The following is a 16,167-nucleotide window of genomic DNA, read 5'->3' as shown; positions in this document are numbered from 1 at the left end:
ATTGAAAAATGTGGTATAGAAAAATACAACAAAACTGACAAAAATAAAGCCCCATGAATCACTGAAACAAGAAAAAAAATATTGGAATAACTGAACGAGCCAAGTTAAAATGCTGCGTGCAATTTCAGCCTAAGGCCTCTTGCACACGACTGCATGTATTTTGCGGTCCCCAAATAACGGATCCGCAAAAAATACGTATGACATCCATGTGCATTCCGTATTTTGCGGAATGGAACAGCTGGCCCCTAATAGAACAGTACTATCCTTGTCCGTAATCACATATCTGAGTGGCAAAATATGAACCTTTAGGATTAGCAGGTAATTTAAAGGTTTTCCCCTGTTTTTATTTTTTTTCTACTGGGGTCCCAGTGCCAAAACTTTTTTATTTTTATTTTTTTTTGTCCATTCATATAGCCGCATGAGGGCTTGTTTTTTGTGGAACAAGTTGCCCCATGTTATACTGCACACGATGTAGCAGGAAGGTGGAAAAAAATTCCAATTGCTGTAAAATTGGAAAAATTCTGGCACAATTTTATGGGTTTGTTTTTACAGCATTCCCTATATGGTAAAACTGACCCGCTAACTTCATTCTGCGGTTCAGTACAATTATAACAGTACCACATTTGTATAGTCTTTCTTTTGTTTTAATACAAAAAAAAGAACTTTGGAAAAAGCTTTGAGCGAGGTGATTTGTAGTTTTTGTTGATATCATGTGTGTAATCCTTTTTGATCACTAAGATTTAAAAAAAAATTGGGGGGGGAGGTGAAGCGACAAAAAAATGGGAAATTGGCCATATTATTATATATTTTTTTCCATTATGCAGGGCTTCATAGGAAGTTTGATGTGGGAGGCCTCAGAGCATTCGGAAGGTCATGCCAACTGAACGGCTCCCTCAATCTCTGCATGAGGGACCCGTTCGGGCCCTGGGAGCATGCCATGATCACAAGCAATGCTTCTGGGTGTCTGTTGAGTAAAACAGCAAATCACTTTTTTTTATTGTAGATTTTTAATGTGTGTCTGCTGTGAATCTTGTTGGCGCACAACACAAATGCGTTTTTAACCCCTTAGTATCCTAATTAATTTTAGCCTTCGGAGCCAATAATATTTCCCCCTTTGTGTTCTAGCAGTCCTAACTTTTAAATTTTTTTTCTTCTAAATGTTTTTTAATTTATTTTGCAGGATTAGGCTACATGCACACGACCGTTGTGTGTTTTGCGGTCCGCAAATCACGCATGGCATCCGCGTGCGTTCCTCAATTTGCGGAACGGCACGGACAGCCATTAATATAATTGCCTATTCTTGTCCGCAAAGCGTGGACAAGAATAGGACAGGTTATATTTTTTTTGCGGCCCACGGAACGGAGCCACGGCTGCGGACAGCACATGGAGTGCATTGAAGTGAATGGGTCCGTATCCGAGCCGCCAAAACTGCGGCTCGCATGCGGACCAAAATAACGGCCGTGTGCATGAGGCCTAAGTTGTAGATTTTTAGGAACCATTTTGGGGTGTATATATAGAGTATTAAATAACTTTTATTTCATTTTTATGGGGAAAGAAAAAAAACCTGCAATTTTTACATTATATTGTGGAATTTTTTAAGGAGTTCACTGTGTGGTAAAAATAATATAATTTTATCATCTGGGTCACTACAATGATGATAATGTCACATTTCTATATATTTTTACTCCTTCAGACTGCCAGCTCTGCAGCTGTTCCATCATTCTCCTCTAGACTGAAGGGGAGGGGGTCAGCTGCTTTAACTGTTCATATCTCTGGTTTGGTACCAGCTAGAGCAGGGATGGCCAACCTGCAGCTCTCCAGCTGTTGTAAAACTACAATTCCCACCATGCCCTGCTGTAGGCTGATAGTTATAGGCTGTCTGGGCATGCTGGGAGTTGTAGTTTTGCAACAGCTGGAGAGCCACAGGTTGGCCAGCCCTGAGCTAGAGATATAGGCTTTGTATTGTTTGAAAGCTTTCAGACAATACCAGAATGACAGCCATCTGTTCAGTACAGGGGACGATATCACTGATAGAATTTGTGATGCTATGAAAGTGAAAGTAAAAGGCCATTTGAACAAAGTTTTGTGGACAGATGAGAGCAGAATAGAACTTTTTGAAGTAGCGTTATGTTTGGAGAAAGGAAAACTCAATATCCTAGCATAAAAATCCTCAACCCTTTCCAGAAACACGGTTGTGATAGGATCATGGTTTGGTCCAGTTTTGCTGCATCTGGACCAGGAGGGTTTGCCATCATTGTTGAAACAATGAATTCTGAATTATACCAGCCAAAAATAAAGGAAAATACCAGGAATTGTCTGTGAGCTGAATCTCAAGAGAACAAGGGTCAGGCAGCAATACAATGACCCTAAGCACAAAAGTAATTCTACCACACAATGGTTAAAGAAGATTCAAGTTAGTTTTAGAATGGCCAAGTCAAAGTCCTGACCTTAATCCAATAAAAATGTTGTGGAAGGACCTGAAGCTAGCAGGGCATGGGAAGAAAGCCACCAACATAAGAATTGAAGCTGTTTTGTATGGAGGAATGGGCTAAAATTCCTCCAAGCCGATGTGCAGGACTAATCAACAATCAGTGTGCTTCTTTACTGGAGGAATTCAGATGCAAAACAATATGGGCAAGGCATAGGACTGGCTTCTCTAGACTCCTCCCTGGCAGAGGAAGGGTTTGATGTTAAGGATAGGCCTGAGCTAGTTGTCCCTCTCTCTAGGCTGGTGCTCTGGTCAAAGGCTGGAGGCCCATGGTCTGTAGCTCATTAGTCCAGGTGGTTCCTTGGTCACAGTGCTGGTGACTAGGGATGAGCAAACTTGAAGTTTTCAGGTTAGGTTTGTGGCTGAATTCCATTTCGGATTCTGTTATCTCCTGCATAACGGAAACCGGATTCTGATTCGGATAGCAATTTATCCCTAGTGAGACCTCTATGCCTTGCCTGTATGAGCAGATATAATCACTGCGGACAATCCTTATCAGATAGCTTGAACTCACCAACACCGAGTTTATCCATGTAAGTTGCTTTATTCTGTAGCCAAATAACAGAGTACAGCAGAAAACAGATGGATTTTGATGTTGTGTGTTGTTGTGTGGTCAAAAGATGATGCTTTTGCAAGCTTGCATGAGAATACAAGTGTACCTGTTGAATCCCAGGAGCAGAATGAAGAAAACAGGAAGTGAGGTACACAGAAGAAGGGGTGGAGCAAAGAAATGAATGACAGATGATGAGCAGAAAAAACAAAGTGCATTACCAAAAACGTCCACATGATGGGAGCATATGACAAAACATTGAATATATGAATAGTTTAACGAATAAACTATATAGATTTAACTGCGTAGCAGCACACTCCCCGTCTGGCATTGAAAATGTCCCTATTTAAACGATAACGGTAGTTATATGATTGCAAATAAACAACAGTAATTTGCTTGATGTCCAAGGACCTGAAAAACATAAAGAGAACAGGCATATAATGCAACAATAAAAATGTAAGACTTCAAGTGTATAATTAAAGTTCAAAACACTTCTTGCTTGAAGTTTCAGGTAGGATTCAGCAGCCTAGGCAATAAGTTCATTCTCCAAAGGGCAAGAGCAGAACAATTTCCGTGATAGGCCTGATGAAAGTCTTTACAGTCCCTTGTCTTGCAACTTTCACCTCCACCTTGCGTTCCTTGCCCCTTTCATGGTAGTGCCATATGAGCAGAGTGGTGATATGGTGGCGAGCAGGTATGAGAGGATTCTGTTCTTGTTCTCCCAATTCTGTCTTGTTTACACGTCCACCAACTCTTAACATGTCATCATTGTCAAAGAATGGTTTCAGGTTAGCAATTGGACTGTTTTTTGGAATGTCCCTCTTGTCACGGATACATTTAATTTCAGAGCCAAAGACATCCTGTTGTACACTGCGTATTATGATCATTTCACCTTTAGCAATATCCTTTGCAGAAAGAGGCTTTTGACACGCGTGCCAACCTTGACATTGAACATCCGTGGGCCTTGTGTGAAAGCAGTGTGCGATATGGACTAACCTTGCAATGGTGCGTACAAGCTTTATCCACTTGGAAAAACGTTGAAAGCGTTGACAGCCCAAGACGAGTCTTTGTTCAGTTCTGGTGACGAGGGTTGTAACTTCAGGACGAATCTCTGGATCCTTGTCAGGTTCTAGAAGACCGAAGACGTCAGCTGTGGTCTATTCTGTGTGATCCAACAGGATTTCAGGACCTGTTAACCAGGAAGAATTTGCAAATACACTTGCAGACACTGGCCTAGTAACATGATCTGCAGGATTAATTTCAGATAAGACATAATGCCATTGTTCAGGTTTAGATGATTTCATGATTCTTTCTACACGGTTGCTGACGTAGACATAGAAACGTTTAGACTGGTTGTATATGTAGCCCAGAACAACATTACTGTCTGTGTAGAATTTGGTGTCCTCTATCTGAATGTCTAGCTCGCGTAATATGAAATCTGCGATTTCTACAGCTAGCACAGTCCCACAAAGCTCAAGCCTAGGAATTGTGTGCTCAGGCTTAGGTGCTAACTTAGCTTTCCCAAACATAAACCCTATATGGGTTTGATTAGAAGAGTCTCTCACCTTGAGGTAGGCAACAGCCGCAATGGCCTCTGTAGATGCATCTGAGAAGATGTGAAGCTCTTTTCTCCGGCTCGTAGCAAGGGAAGCTGAGGTATAGCAGCGTGGTATATGGATTCCATCTAAGGCGTGTAGAGATTGCTTCCAGGACTCCCACTTTGAAAGCTTGTCAGATGGCAGTGGAGCATCCCAATCTTGTGTAGTCTGAGGTTGGCCTCAGAAAGCATACCTTGTGTCCTTTGGAGCAGGTCTATGGCTTCTTCGTCTGTGGGTAAAGACTTAAGTCGATCATCAACATAAAAGTCTCTCTCAACGAAGTGTTGAGCATCCGCGCCATACTCCTTTTCTCCATCAATGGCAGTCCTTCGTAAACCGTATGTTGCAACAGCGAGTGAGGGACTATTTCCGAAAACATGTACTTTCATGCGGTATTCAATAATCTCATTGTCCATGTTGTTGTCAAGGTGCCACAGAAACCTTAGGAAGTTCCTATGGTCTTCACGTACAATGAAGCAATGAAACATCTGTTCAATATCAGCAGTTATGGCAACTGGTTCTCTTGTAAATATCATAAGTACGCCTACAAGGTTGTTGGTTAGATTCGGGCCAGTGAGAAGAACATTGTTTAGGGATACACCTTGATGCTTGGCACTGGAGTCAAATACTATCCTGATTTGTTTTGGCTTACGTGGATGATACACTCCGAAAAAAGGCAGGTACCAGCACTCATCGTGTCTTTGAAGTGGTAGCGCTGGTTCGGCGTGATCATTGTCAAAGATCCTTTTCATAAAGGCGATGAAATGGTCCTTCATTTCAGGCCTGTTCCTTAGTATTCGTTGAAGTGAGTTGAATCTGGATAAAGCCTGTTCACGATTGGTTGGGAGTTTGGCCCTTGTAGCACGAAGAGGTAATGGTGCAACCCAACTGTTAGACTCATCCTGAAAGAATTCCTTATCCATTATTTTGATGAATTCTCTGTTTTCAACTGACAAGGCTATTTTGTTGTCCTCACTTGTAGTACAAAACACTGTAGTACCTAGGTTGTCATCACAAAGGACAGGAGTAACATCAGGTACTTGGATGATGTCCATGTTGCAAGAGCAACATGGCGGATGGCTCAAGCACAGTGGGTGAGAAGCAATCATCTCCCATGCCTAAAGTATGCAAGACTGCAGCCAAAGACAAAAAGGAGAAGGTGAGGACTGATAGTAAGCAGCTGTTGGTGGGCGATTCCATCATAAGAGGTGTGAAGTTTGAGGAGAATGGTGTTGTAAGATGTCTCCCTGGTGCTACCGCTAGCAGGGATAGACGACGGATCCTTAATATTGTTAGGCAAGCAAAACAGGAAAGGGAAGTGGATGTTATTGTCCATCTGGGGACAAACGATCTGGCTTGCAATGAGGTTTCAAAGGTGAAAGAAGCTTTTCACACACTTGGAAAGGATATACGGGAGGTTGCATCAACTGTTTCATTCTCTGCAGTTTTGCCTGTGCATAACCTTCAGCATGACAGGAAGATGTGCATTAAGGAATTCAATGTATGGCTTGGTGAATGGTGTCGGAACCAAGGGTTTGGCTTTGTGTCTCATGTTAGCTCTTGTTGGAATGGAAAAGAACTGTACAAGAAAGATGGTTTGCATCTTTCTCTCAAAGGAACGAATGTCCTCGGTGAACAGTTCCAAGTATTTGCTAAGGAGCATTTAAACTAGGAAAGGGGGGCAAAAGAGTGATAATCCAGCAGTCCGACTGCCCCCCGGAACAATGCCAGAAGATGCCAGTAGCACAAAGGTTAAGAAATGACAAGCTCAGATTCTTATCTACAAATGCTCGCAGTTTAGGGAATAAGATCAATGAACTTGAGGCTATAATGGCATCTGAGAATATAGATGTAGTGGCTGTTACTGAGACGTGGTTCAAGGGGAGTAATGACTGGGATATATCAATACCAGGGTTCTCTCTATACAGGAAAGACAGAGAAGGCAAGAAGGGGGAGGGGTGGCCCTGTATGTGAAAGACAGCATAAAATCTAATTTGATACAAGTTAGCGAGAACAATTTAGAGTCAGTTTGGGTTACCTTGCAGCTTGATAATCATAAGGTAACTCGTGTAGGTGTAATATATAGACCACCTAGCCAAGTCAAAGAATTAGATGATCTACTAGTTGAGGAAATAGCTAAAATGACATTGAAGGGGGAAGTTATCATTATGGGAGACTTCAATCTTCCTGATGTAAACTGGAAAACCAAAATAGCTAGTTCTGCCAGGAGTACAGATATTCTAAATTCCCTACTGGGATTATCTCTACAGCAAGTAGTTGAGGAGCCAACCCGGAAGGAGGCCATTTTAGATTTAGTATGGGAACAAATGGGAAGTTTGTATATGATATTACTGTAGGGGAAAAGCTTGGGATCTAGTGATCACCAGTCAGTGTCGTTTACTATAAATACAGTGACTGAGTCACACCACACAAAAACAAAAGTTTTAGATTTTAGAAAAACTGACTTTTCTAAAATTAGATTAGTGGTATACGAGTCCCTATCAGATTGGAACATTTCATTGGAGTCCAGGAGAAATGGGACTACTTAAAAGAGGCACTATTGAAGGCAACAGAAAATTGCATTAGGCTTGTTAGTAAAAGCAAAATAAGGAAAAGACCAGCTAGAAGTGGCCACAGTCATTAAAAACAAAAAGATAGCATTTAGGAATTATAAAATTTACAAGATTAGGCAGAGAGAGGCCAGGAGCTTCTAAAGCACAGGCAGAAGAGAAATTAGCTCAGTCAGGGAAAAAAGGCGATAAGGCATTCTTCAGATACATAAATGAAAAAAGGAAACTAAAACAAGGAATTACAAAATTAAAAACAAAAGAAGGAAGGTATATGGAAGAAGATAAAGAACTAGCTGACTGCCTCAATGAATACTTCTGTTCAGTCTTTACGAAGGAAAATGAAGGAAAAGGACCTCAGTTAGGAAAGAAGACTAATGAATCTTTTGATGCATGTCTTTACAGAGGAAGAGGTTCTAAGTCAGCTGTCTAAAATCAATACAAATAAGTCACAGGGGCCTGATGGGATACACCCAAAGCTATTAAAAGAGCTCAGCGGTGAACTAGCAAAACCATTAACAGATTTATTTAACCAATCACTGGCAACAGGAGTCGTCCCAGAAGATTGGAAATTAGCAAATGTTGTGCCGATTCACAAGAAAGGTAGTAGGGAGGAATCGGGCAACTATAGGCCAATAAGCCTGACATCAATAGTGGGGAAATTAATGGAAACCATACTTAAGGAGAGGATTGTGGAACATCTAAAATCCCATGGATTGAAAGATGAAAAACAGCATGGGTTTACTTCAGGGAGATCATGTCAAACTAATCTTATTGATTTTTTTGATTGGGTGACTAAAACAATAGATGGCGGAGGTGCAGTAGACATCGCTTATCTAGACTTCAGTAAGGCTTTCGATACTGTCCCACACAGAAGGCTTATCAATAAATTGCAGTCTTTGGGCTTGGACTCCCATATTGTTGAATGGATTAGGCAGTGGCTGAGGGACGGGCAACAGAGGGTTGTAGTCAATGGAGTATATTCAGACCAAGGTCTTGTTACCAGTGGGGTACCTCAGGGATCTGTTCTGGGACCCATATTGTTTAATATCTTTATCAGCGAAATGGCAGAAGGCCTCGATGTCAAGGTGTGTCTTTTTGCTGATGACACAAAGATTTGTAACAGGGTTGATGTTCCTGGAGGGATACACCAAATGGAAAAGGATTTAGGAAAACTAGAGGAATGGTCAAAAATCTGGCAACTAAAATTTAATGTGGATAAGTGCAAAATAATGCACCTGGGGCGTAAAAACCCAAGAGCAGAATATAAAATCGGTGATACAGTCCTAACCTCAGTATCTGAGGAAAGGGATTTAGGGGTAATTATTTCAGAAGACTTAAAGGTAGGCAGACAATGTCATAGAGCAGCAGGAAATGCTAGCAGAATGCTTGGGTGTATAGGGAGAGGCATTACTAGTAGAAAGAGGGAGGTGCTCATGCCGCTCTACAGAGCACTAGTGAGACCTCATTTGGAGTATTGTGCTCAGTACTGGAGACCATATCTCCAGAAGGATATCGATACTTTGGAGAGAGTTCAGAAAAGAGCTACTAAACTGGTACATGGATTGCAGGATAAAACTTACCAGGAAAGATTAAAGGACCTTAACATGTATAGCTTAGAAGAAAGACGAGACAGAGGGGATATGATAGAAACTTTTAAATACATAAAGGGAATCAACAAGGTAAAAGAGGAGAGAATATTTAAAAGAAGAAAAACTGCTACAAGAGGACATAGTTTTAAATTATAGGGGCAAAGGTTTAAAAGTAATATCAGGAAGTATTACTTTACTGAGAGAGTAGTGGATGCATGGAATAGCCTTCCTGCAGAAGTGGTAGCTGCAAATACAGTGAAGGAGTTTAAGCATGCATGGGATAGGCATAAGGCTATCCTTCATATAAGATAGGGCCAGGGGCTATCCATAGTATTCAGTATATTGGGCAGACTAGATGGGCCAAATGGTTCTTATCTGCCGACACATTCTATGTTTCTATGTCAAGAAGCCTCTCCTTTACTTCATAATGGTGAGGGCACTGTTTGAAGTGGGATACTATTTCTAACACGTAAGTCTTGAAGGAGTGGATCTCAGATGGCGTACACATCCTGTTCAAGCATACATCGCCCACTATTACCCAGCCTAGGTCAAGTCTTTGTGCATAAGGGGCGTTGTCAGGCCCATCGCCGATCGCGTACTTTATGTACTCTGAGAATGTCCCTTCCTAACAGGACTAAGATTTCAGCATTCTTGTCCATTGCAGGAATCTCATCTACAAGGTGCCTTAAATGAGGATGTTGATACGCCGCTTCGGGAGTGGGAATCTCTTCCCTTTCGCCTGGTATCTGGTCGCACTCGACTAACGTTGGTAGGGGTATGCCCTCTTCCTCGTTGATTTGAGAGACCATGAATCCATCAACCCTTCTGCCGAAGGTCTCTACACGACCAGAACATGTTCTGAGAGTATATGGTGTTGCGTGACCCTCTATGCCGAAGATCTCAAAGAATTTAGGCATAACCAGGGATCTATTGCTCTGCTCATCTATTATGGCATACATCCTAGCAGCTTTCTCAGGATGATCCCTTGGGTATATCTTGACTAGGCATATCTTGGCACAGCATTTGTGGTCCTTGCCTTCTCCACAGACTTCTGTACATGAAGAAGAGACATTATCTTTGGTTGGAGCATGACCTTGTTGCTCCCCGCCATAATTTGAGACGGGAGAGGAGGTAGGAAGCTGTTGTGGGTTGTCTGGAAGTGGAGTAGGATGCATGACTGTAACATGTCTGTCGCTACCACATTCTGTGCACTTGATGACAACTTTACAGTCTTTAGAAAAATGTCTATAAGAAGCACAGCACTTGTAGCATATGCCAAGTTTCCGGAGAATCTCCCTGCGATCCTGTAAAGTCTTTGCCCTAAGCCCACGACATTTCTTAAGAGGGTGAGGCTTCTTGTGAATAAGACACTGACGATTAGGGTCTTTATCTCTGTCATTCACAATGCCCTGATCAGTAGATGGGGTTGTGGAGGGTGAGATGTCTGTCCTTTTAACAGATATAGCTCTATTTAAGTTTCTACGTTTAGCTGCTGTATTATCATACCTTGATGATGGTAAGGATGAAGCAGGCAGGTTGGGTTCAGTGAAGCTGAAGCTGGAATCGTTTCTCATCCAGGCTTGATCACTGATGAACCTGCAGAAATATGAGAATGGAGGAAAGGATACATTATAGTCTCTTTTGTATCTTGAGCCCTGTTGTGCCCATTTCTCTTGTAGGCCGTATGGCAGTTTAGACACCACTGGGTTGACACCATGAGCGGTGTCCAGGAAGCTTATTCCAGGTAGACGTGGGTCAGTCTTTGCCAACTATAGCTCCATGAGGAGGTCACTTAGATCTTGGAGCTTGCAGTAGTCTTTGTTCCCTATTTTTGGGAAGTTTTGTAGTCTCTTGAATAGACCGTTTTCTATGGCTTCGGAGCTACCATAGGCTTGCTCAAGTCTTGCCCATGCAACAAGATCTGCATCTGGGTGATCAACATGTACTGGTCTGAGTCTTTTAACACGATCTGCAGATTCTGGTCCCAACCACTTTATGAGCAAATCCAGTTCTTCCTTAGCAGGAAGGTTGAGATCGGCAATAGTAGCCTTGAAGGTTGATCTCCAGGCCCTGTAGCTCTCTGGACAGTTGTCAAACCTTTAGAGGCTGGTGTTAATGAGCTCACAGCGTACCATATATCTGGCAAAGTCATTCATGTCTGGTCTCTCACTCCTTGGTGTCAAAGTAACTTGTGGAACCCCTTGGGTGTGAAAGTTCTCTGGTGATGTAGGTGAGATTTACCAGGGTAAAATGATGTTGCATGAGCATTTAACTGTGGTGTAGTCTCTAAGGCTCGTGCTGGCTTTGGTTTGAGCTGCAGCTTATCACTGGAAGTCACCTTATTGTTGACATGAGTTGATCCGGTTTGCTGCATAGATGTGCTTGCCTTGTAGACTTGAAGAGGCTCAGGCAAATAGAGCTGAGAGGTCTCTGCGTTGGGAGTCAAAACAGTTTTGTTAGTAGAAGGTACAGGAGATAACTCTGTATCTTTGCAGATGTTATGCTTTAGAACGTATTCACTGGTGCGTTCAGCTGGATCTTCCAGTTCTACTGGGATAAGGCAGTCTGAATTAGTACTTTGTCCCATTGCTTGTTCAAGAACTTTCAGCCTTGCTAGGGAAGCTGCTTCCTCCCCTTCCATTTGCAGAATCTTTATTTGTGAATCTGCCTCTGCTTGGTGAGCTGCCATCTCTGCTTGTTGAGCTGCCCTTTGAGCTTCCATCTCTGCTTTCTGGTAAAGGAGCTTTGCGCTTTTTTTGACTCTGCATCAGCGCGGGCCTCTATTAACTTATCGCTTAATATTGATCTTCTGGAACGAGAGGATCTGGAAGAAAGTGCAGTGCGCTTGGTTGTGGTGGATCTGTGCGATCTGGTCTCCTGCAGTTGAGTAATGCAGAGTTCTGCCTTAGGGTCCATTCACACGTCCGTTGTTTCTTTCCTGATCTGTTCCGTTTTTTGCGGAACAGATCTGGACCAGATCTGGACCCATTCATTTTCAATGGGTCCTGAAAAAAATCGGACAGCTCAATGTCTGATTTTTTTTCAGGACCCATTGAAAATGAATGGGTCCAGATCTGGTCCAGATCTGTTCCGCAAAAAACGGAACAGATCAGGAAAGAAACAACGGACGTGTGAATGGACCCTTAAGCTTAGCATTTTGCACTGCGAGATCCCTTTGTTGGTACAGTGCATCAGTCCTAGTCAGTTCTGCTGAAGAATTCTCTATATTAGAGTCCTGCAAGAAGGCTAAATATTTTGCAGACAGCCGCTGGTAGTGTACATACACAGCAAATAGGGGATTTATAGAGTCTCTTATTTCAGCTGGTTGATCATTAGAGTGTGACAAAACTGACATGCAGTGTGAGGTTCTGTCCCAGAGGTCTGATAGATTACTGGAGAACTCATCTATAGTGGCTTCATAGTTTTCTCTTAGTTTCTGTGTTGGTTTTATTGTACCTTTGGGTCTTACACTCTGTTCGGTAATATCTGCAGAATCTGCTCCCTGTGCGTCTGCCGGTTCAGAGGCATGATGTATCTGCATTGCTTCAGCCATGAAAGAGTGTTCAGAGCCTTGTCTAGACATTTTTTACGGATTTGGGAAAAATGGTACTGTCTCTTTAAGAAGACGAACAGCAAAAAATTGTACTGTCTCTTTAAGAAGATGAATAGCAGCTTAGACAGGTGAGGTAACACAGTGCAATGTAGAGAAACAGTTTTCAACATTCACTTGAAGTGCAGTAAGCTTGTGAGACCATGTGCTTTCACAAGATGGCGGATGGCACTGAGCTTGATAGTAGATTAGGCACACACATATACACAGCAGGCTGTAGGAATTCTATGCATCTTTTGACTATTCTGACTCAGATTGTTGTAATAGCGACTTATCCCTAGTGAGACCTCTAGGCCTTGCCTGTATGAGCAGATATAATCACTGCGGACAATCCTTATCAGATAGCTTGAACTCACCAACACCGAGTTTATCCGTGTAAGTTGCTTTATTCTGTAGCCAAATAACAGAGTACAGCAGAAAACAGATGGATTTTTGATGTTGTGTGTTGTTGTGTGGTCAAAAGATGATGCTTTTGCAAGCTTGCATGAGAATACAAGTGTACCTGTTGAATCCCAGGAGCAGAATGAAGAAAACGGGAAGTGAGGCATACAGAAGAAGGGGTGGAGCAAAGAAATGAATGACAGATGATGAGCAGAAAAAACAAAGTGCATTACCAAAAACGGCCACAAGATGGGAGCATATGACAAAATATAGAATATATGAATAGTTCAACGAATAAACTATATAGATTTAACTGCGTAGCAGCATAGTTATGCTGCCTATAGACTTCTATTATGACAGGATGCAAAACGGAATGCCTCTTCAATGGCTTCTGTTTGGCATTCTGCCATAGAATTCCGTTATGTTCCATTATAACGGAATTCAGCCACAACCCGAACCCGAACTTGAAAACTTCAAGTTCACTCATCCTTATTGGTGACCCATGGTCTGTGGCTCAGCATCCCCATTTCTCAGCATCTTCTTCTGGTCACTCATGCAGACTGGCATGAGTCTCCCCCCCAAGCATTGGTCCCTAACTGCAGAACACTAGGGGCTCTGACTGCTCTCCTTATATACAGTTTCTGGCTGAACTAGAACCTTCAAGAGGGGCCTGGATGTATTTCTGGAGTGTAATAATATTACAGGCTATAGCTACTAGAGAGGGATCGTTGATCCAGCAAGTTATTCTGATTGACTGATTGGAGTCGGGAAGGAATTTTTTATTCCCCTAAAGTGGGGAAAATTGGCTTCTACCTCACAGTTTTTTTTTGCTTTCCTCTAGATCAACTTGCAGGATGACAGGCCGAACTGGATGGACAAATGTCTTTTTTCGGCCCCAAGTACTATGTTACTATGTTACTATGAGTGTAGAAGCTCAGCACAAACAGTTGCAAAGTTATAACTGCTGTCTGTCATAGACTTACATTAGAGCTTCAATGATACTCAATGACACAGCAGTTTTTTCCAGACAAAAACAAGTTTCCAGGCAACAACATAGCTAAAACCAGACATCCAAAAGGTAAGTCTGTCTGGTTTTGGTGGTAAACAATGTCTGGGTTTTTCTTTCCAAAATATGCTCTTCTTTAAACCCTATTGTAGCAGTGGAAAATTACCAGCTTATCATTATTTTAGCTAGAAAGTCCCAGATGTCTTTCAGTATTTGTTAACCCTTTCCAAAGAGTTTTGTAAATACGGTGCGAATGAACAGGATATACTGTACACTGAACACAAATATAAACGCAACACTTTCGGTTTTGCTCCCATTTTGCATGAGCTGAACTCAAACATCTGAAACATTTTCTACATACACAAAAGACCCATTACTCTCAAATATTGTTCACAAATCTGTCTAAATCTGTGTTAGTGAGCACTTCTCCTTTGCCGAGATAATTCATCCCACCACACAGGTGTGGCATATCAAGGTGCTGATTAGACAGCATGAATATTGCACAGGTGTGCCTTAGACTGCCCACAATAAACTAATTTTCTGAACAGTCTATTTGTTGGCTGATTTTTTGACACTACTCTCCCTGTTCAATAAAGAGCAGTGTAACTATACATAGGAAAACATGAATTAGATACCAGTCTTCTGTAAGCTCCTAGGACATATGCACACATTGCATATTACTTGCAGATCTTTGTGCAGCAGTGGAATACGGTAGCATTAAAGCCAATGAGATTTCTCAAATGAGGTCAAGACGTCATCGCAGGGGGCCAGTTTGTACAGAGACTGACAGGTGAAATCTGTACCAAAATGAGCACATTTTGGTGCGGATTTGCCGACAATGTGTGCATGTCCCCTAAAGCCTGTATTACACAGGCTGATTGAGCAAGGGATTGTTGGGAGGGAAGCATATGCAGTGATCTCCTCTGCAGCATGGGGGGCAGTGATCGCTATGCCATGGCTCATCCCCATGCTGTCTAGTGGTTTGCCAGCAGCAGATCGTAATTAGACAGCATGATCTGCTGCCAGCAAAAGATGATTTTTAAGCATGCCTTCAAATCATCGTGCAATCAGCAGCGGTATTACACCGCAAGATGATCGCTAACGAGTGCTCTTATGAACACTCGTTAGCAATCATCTGCCGAAAAATCGTCAGGTGTAATACAGCCATTAAATATGAAGGAAAGGATTTGGGGCTCTGTATCAGAAAACTGGGACTCTTTCCCTAACCTACTATATACAATTATATAATGAAATAAATAAGCATATAATTGTCAACCTATTTAGAATAAAACATTATAAATTATAGTTATTGCTCACTAGATAATGACCAAACTACAGCTTTGCTTTAAAATGGAAAGTCTTATGCAGAAGTCATCGACTGCCAAACACTGTAAGAGCAAGTCAGTAGATGTGCCGATAAGTGTATAATAAATATCACATTTCAGTGCTGTAACCACATGCATATGATAAGCAAACCTTATATTTTATTAAACATAAGAGGTATTAAAAGTTAAAAAAAACATGCCTTCTAATTATGCATAGAAAATTCGACACGACAGCTTCTGCTCAAGCAAATAAGCATGTTAAAATCCTGGCAAAGATCGCTCTGACTCAAATGTCAGGCAAGGAACTGACTGCTGAAATTACTTTTGGAACTGTTTTTTAATAGAAGCATTTTAGTGTTTTTAATGTAATCTCAGTCCGTGTGCAATGATGCTGTACGAATGCACAAACAGGGAAAGCTATTTCCAGGCTCAGTGGTTTGTAGCCTCATACATTCACATACTGGACTGTTACCATCACCTACCACATCTACCTGTCAAAAATGCTTCGATAGCACTAAGCAAGCATTCACAAGACGGATGGTGTCCGGCTGGTATGCATTTATGCTTATTAGAGGAAATTCTTTAGAGGACTTACCTTCCAGCCATATTCATACCTGACAAATTCTGAGCGGTGACATCAGGTCATAATTGAGAAGTGATGTATGTAGTGGTGCGCTTTGCATGTGACACAACATATGATCTGCCTAGTTATGCAGGGTATTCCCTTAACCTAAAAATTTGGTTCACAAGTGGTGCCTATGACCCTTATCTGTCAAAATAAATGCAGATCCCAGATCCTGCATATACTCCCCTCTACTCATTAACGATGTTCACTTCTAGACATTGTCACATAAAAATGCAGGACAGCAGTGGCATAACTAGAACTGACTGTGCCCCACAGCAATTTTTGGACGGGCCCTCCGCACCTCAGTCCACTTAAAGTGGTTCTCCGAGATTTTTTTTTACTAATGACCTATCCCACTTCCAGGACCCCCACCGATCAGCTGTTTGAAGGCATGCCGCGGCCTTCTCTCTGCTTTTCGTAGGCCG

This window comes from Bufo bufo, chromosome 3 (genome assembly GCF_905171765.1).
Source record: "Bufo bufo chromosome 3, aBufBuf1.1, whole genome shotgun sequence".
In the NCBI taxonomy this organism is placed as follows: Eukaryota; Metazoa; Chordata; class Amphibia; order Anura; family Bufonidae; genus Bufo; species Bufo bufo.
The sequence above is the reverse complement of the archived record's forward strand: the minus strand, read 5'-3'. Positions refer to the sequence as shown.